This window comes from Megascapheus bottae, chromosome 7, assembly GCF_031878675.1.
Source record: "Megascapheus bottae isolate mThoBot1 chromosome 7, mThoBot2.hap1, whole genome shotgun sequence".
Classification (NCBI taxonomy): domain Eukaryota; kingdom Metazoa; phylum Chordata; class Mammalia; order Rodentia; family Geomyidae; genus Megascapheus; species Megascapheus bottae.
Genome location: NC_143515.1, coordinates 30,283,654 through 30,289,265, shown reverse-complemented (window position 1 = coordinate 30,289,265; position 5,612 = coordinate 30,283,654). Strand labels below are relative to the sequence as shown.

General features: G+C 36.2%; 1 non-coding gene across 1 annotated transcript; it reads left to right on the top strand.

The window, feature by feature from the left end:
* Window positions 1–940: 940 nt before the first annotated feature.
* LOC150060500 (U6 spliceosomal RNA) lies at window positions 941–1,046 on the top strand. The gene has a single exon (XR_016536359.1). It is a non-coding gene; the product is annotated as a U6 spliceosomal RNA (small nuclear RNA).
* Window positions 1,047–5,612: the final 4,566 nt, after the last annotated feature.

Sequence of the window (5,612 nt, the reverse complement as noted above, 5' to 3'; positions counted from 1 at the left end):
CACAGATTTTTGTTTTGTTTCTCTGAATTCAGATCACAACGTTTCAGAGATTATTTGGAAAGCAGCTTAGCAGGGAAAGATAAGATTAGAGCATCTGTGTACCAAATAGGAAGTCACTAGTGAAAAGCACATAATACACTCTGATTTAATCAGCACCAAGAACAAGGGAAGTTTCGATGAAAATGTGGGGGAAGAATCCACAGCAGCAAAAACGAAAGACGCGCTTTTGAGGCACACAGCAAGTCTTTTGCCATTTGTGGGAAATCACAGATGGGAACAAGATAATGTCCTCTGATTCTCCCTGACACCTGCATTTCCCCTTGTTGGGGTCCCTACTTTATAAAGAGAGGAGCATCTTCCACTCTCTGAACTGGCAGTGCTTCAGTGGAAGGAAGGGAGAGATGTGTTTGTTAAAGCCAGTCATCAGCATGGGCTTCACTTCCTGTGGGCGTGGGTAGAGTATAATCAGAACATCATTTGCTATATTTGTGTACATGCCAACATTCCCTCCTTCCTCCCCTACACACCAAGTTTTAGTTTACCCTAGTTTCTGTGCATAATTTCAAATAATCATTCTCTTTTTCTTTTGGTCTTACAAATTCTGAAAATGCACACACACACACAAACACACGCGCGCTTCTTGCTATACTTGGGAAAAGTCGAGCTCTTACTTTTTATTTGCAGCCTATTTCTCACCAAATGGTAAGATCTTCCCTAAGAATTGGTACATGGGGAAAAAGGGAAGTTGGCTGTGGAAGCTGCATGCTACATCTTTGTCTCCATTTCCTGGTTCATGGCACAATAGAATTCCCACTCAAATGAAAGTGGGCCTAGGGTGATAAACGCCTTTTTTTTGTTTTGTTTTGTTTTGTTTTTTTAAATCAATTCTTCTCTTGGGGATTGAAGTTTTTTTTTTTTTCCTTTTAAAAATGCAGCTGTGGTTCTTGCTCCAGTGACACAACACTTAAGTTGGCACAATACAGAGAAGATAAGCATGACCCCAACACAAGGATGACAGGCACATGCATAAAGAATGGAATGGTGCTTGGTTAAGGAAAGTGCGTACTTAACACATTTCACAGGCCAATATTTCATTTGAGAAACTGGTAACTAAATTTGAGGATTAGAATACTGAAGAAAATGTATCAGAATCAGAAACACCAATGCATAATGTGTTTGTTGGACATATATTACTCAGAAGATTATATGTGCTAATAGTATGCTTAGAAATTATTAGACATCTATTAATAGAGATTAGTTAAAGGGTCCTTGGATTTGGGTGAAAAACAAGTGTTGGAACCTTTTGTCCTTAGTTTTTGGAATCACCTGCATTTCTTGGTGTGCACCCTTCTTTTCAGCATCTGCAATGCTTGTCATGTCTAATTTCTGTCATGCTGCCATTTCTCTGATTTTAACCCTTCTAGTTTCTCTCACCTGTAAGGTTTCTCAGAACAACAGTATTGATGTTTACTGCATAATTCAGAATCATCATTTAAAAATCAATTGACTAGCAATCTTAATTTCATTTAAAGCCTCAGTTTCTGCTTACCATGCAACTTTAAGTCATATACAAATTTCATAGAGAATGTGTATTATTCTATCTACTTCAATAATCATTAAAATTATATACAATATTCTGTTAGTTAAGAGATATAAAAATGAACCATCATTATAAATACAGTTATATTTCAAGTTTTGTATCTGTATTGTGAAAAAAATGATTTGTTCTTTTCTAGAGAGCAAGATTATGTATGGCTTTTAATTTATTTTTTCTTACCATACTGATGTGTAGAGGAATTACAGGTACAACCATAAGATAGTGGGTATATTACTTCTTGAACATTGTTACCCTTTCCCATGTTTTTCTCCCATTTTCCCTCGCAAGTTGTAGAGTTCATTTCCAACATATTGCCCTGTGAATATCGCTATTGCACTGGTTCATCCTTTGTCCTTTGACTCATCATCTTGTCTTTCCCCACCCCTTCCCTGTTTCAAGTAAGCAAATAAGTGTATATAAATTTATATGAATTTATTATTATATTAATTTTATTGTGCATTTTTAAATTAAGGGGCATTTGACTTGGATATCAGGGAAAATCTAAATGCAAATAAGGATAGAGCAGAAACCAATTGTAATGAGTTTCCAAAGAAACATCTTTGTCACCTAAAGCATCACTCTTATGTACATTTTCATTCTTCTCTTTGTGATATTTTTTGACAAAAACAGATATCTCTGACTTTCTCAGTAAGTCTCATTATTAGTAGTGCCAGAGCTTCCCAGAGAAACTTTACTTCTCAGATTATTAAAAAGCTCAGTACTAGTCTCCAACAACATCAGAAGTTCTACTCAACTGAGAACTGCAACCATTTAAATTTGCACAGCTCACTCCTAGCATCTTCTATAAATCAGGTGATTTATAGCTTCAAATTTAATTTTTATGTTCCATATAATAATCTGCACATCATACCAATGTATGTTATATTTGAAAAAGAATTGATTTTCAAGCTCTGTTTCCTTCTACTTACAGCTTCTGGGGATAATCTACATGAGATATTTCTTGCGTGATTCTATCTTTCTCTTCTTCGTTGTAGTTCCATTTTCTTTCCCAAGTACTGTACAGTAACACTCATTTACTGGATGTACACAATTGTTGTGGTTTGAAATTAGTGGCTTTGTTCCAAATGGTCACCTTTGTATAATTGCTTCTGATGCTCTATCCTCTGTTAATTCACTCTTAGTGACTCACAAGCATTTAGGGTGGACCTACTATATGTATATCTTCACTAGTATTTATTTGAGTCTCTGTTCCTCATCCTTTCCATGTAGTTGGTTAAAATGTTACAATATTATCAGACAGAGCAATTTTGCTACTTAAAAGGAAATGAGGCATTTTAAGAGGGTAATATTGGAAATCATTTGAAGATTTAAAGGATTCCCAATTGAAAAAGAAAAAAAAACAGAGAAAAGTTAAAAGGGGAAACAAAGCAGAATGCTTTTAATTTCTGTGTGGCTGGGAGTTGGGCTTCCTTTTGTTCTTCAGTGTTGGTGTGGGCTAGTAAACAATATCCTCTCCTTTTTATTACAGAAATTACTTGAAGAGTGTTTGGACCTCATCTTCATATTCTGTAATTTGTTACTCCATTCAGGTCTTAGAAGAGATTGATAAGGCAGTTGCATTAAAATCTATGAGAATAATGTTGTTTTGTAGTAGAAGGTAACAAAATCCAAGAAGAGAACTGGGTATGTTGGCTAAATAATTGGTAAACACAATTTAAAAAACCACCAGCTGTAATTTGAACAAATTAACTTTGTTTAGCCTAGCATGCATGTACCACTGATAACATCAATATTGAGCACTATTATATGTTTTTATACAACTAAAACTTGTTAGCCACAGCATTTCAGAATCTTTTCATCTTATATGATAATTTGGATTTTGATCTCAAAGAGTTTTTTGTTATTAAAGAGTCAATAATTAACACTTATTTAAAAAATAATATCAGCAAAGCTACTAGCATTTATGCTAAAAGCCTTAATATCCAGAAAATTGGTAAGGGTTGAGACAAGCAGTAAAAGCTCAATGATAGAGAAGAAATAAACGTTAAGCCTCAGAAAGAGGAAACGATAAAGGCAGGGTGAAATTTAATGTGATGAAGGGATCTCTATGAACAAATTCAGAAGGAAAACAAGCCTAGCAACAGTTATCTCAATGGCTTTTGGAACTTTGGTGAGGTCAAACAGACATGAAACATTGCTTGAAATAATTATAATGTATAAGCTTATAAATAAAGTGATTATGTCTACTTATCCAAAAAGGGATTCTTTACATCTTTATTAAAACTGACTCCTATTAACCCAACAAAAGGGCAAAAGTGAAAGTTAGGAAGATTTTCTACCCGAATAGTTCTGCCCTCCAAATTAAAAAACAAACAAAAGAAAGAGAAGAAAAATCTCTGTGCTTTCTAGATTGTATCAACTATAAGGGAAGCAAAAATGATAAAGTATTTTGGTTTTTTGGGGGGATTGTTAACATGAGTCACATTTACCCCCTTTCTTCAACTGAAGAGCAATCTGTAATAAGATTACTGAGTAGTGTTTGAGCAATGATTTGAGGACAATAAAAGAACATAGCAAAATTATCCCTCCTCCAGTCACAGTTGGTAAAGGTCCCAGCAAGTCCCAACCTTCAGAGGATGCCTTGAGGTCAGGCTTGCTTGAACCAAGCAACCTGGCTCATTTTCTCTCATATTTATTTTGGCTTTAGTTCTGGCTGCTCTGTCAGTGTCTGGCTAATAGGAGACAATAAACTTCAGTTAGGTATTAATAATTTTCTCATTTGTCTCTCCTAAAGACTCATCGTGTGCTAGCTGTGGCCAGCATATTTAGACAAAGGTCACCCACCCTTCAGTTAATTTTCCTGACGCAGGTATGAGTCTTAGATGGTGATCCATGCAGAGGCTGATGTGAAGGAGAAAGCTAGTCTCAGAGCCATGAAGGACATTCTGTGTCCCTCTTCCTTCTTGCTAAATAGGTTTTTACTTTGAATCTTTGGGTGATTCCATCGCTCTCTGTTCTGACATTTAAAAATGTATTGTTTTTCTTTCGAGTGGTGCAATTGATCTAATTGATAATATTATAGCATTAATCACCAGTTACAGAGGAAAGCAAAAGAGCACATTGTCATTTTAAAACAGAGACATGTCCTGTGTGATGACATTTCTTTGACATTGGGGAGAGTTTAGCTTTCCTGGGGAGAGGTGGAGATTGGGCAAGACCTTGAAGGCTAAGAAGACAATTGGACTTTTTGGTTAAAAGGTAGGCAGCCTCGGAACATTTGAGTGACTACAGAATAAAATCATCTGTAATTACTTTGAACATTTTTTTTTCTAAAAAAAGGCACATTCTTCTTTTGTATTTCTTTTCAGTTTGGAAAAAAGTCTGAGAACGAGTAATATACAGCTAGAGCTGTGATTGCATGATATGCCAAAAAGGTACCAAGAAATAGCAGCATTTATGGCGTTTATGTTAAGGCTTATTACTGGTATGCAAATTCCCAGCCTATAATTGTTTTCACAATCAGGCCCAGAGGCATTACCACGGAGGAAGTAATTATAAAATGGTTAATTAAAAGTAATTATAAAATGGTAAATTACTTTTTATACATCCTCATCCATTGTTCAGTTATAACTTAATCTTTGAAATACTGGAATAGCTGCCTCCCAAGAACACAGCACCCTTCAGGGGAATGCGTCTCTGTAGCTGGTAATATCTGCCTGGAGTTTTTTTTTTTTTTTTTAACTTTTCAAACTCAGGGATGCTGCAGCTCAACAGCTGGTTTCTCCTCCTGTGACCAGGCAATGTTTAATGCATTGCAGTGGATTTTCATAGAAGTGTGGCCTGAGCATCCCTGAGGGTCCTCCAATGACCATATCAGAGAGAGGACCACAAAGTGACCATGAGTCCAATTGTGTGAGAGGCGCAGGTGGATGCTGGGCAGAGCTAGAGAAGGAGCAGGCTGGTTCTTGCCATGTGGATAACCTGTAGCTTACTTAAAACTGGAGCCTTGGGAGATCCAGCCAGATGCATAAGGGCCTCATTGGGCCAAATATAT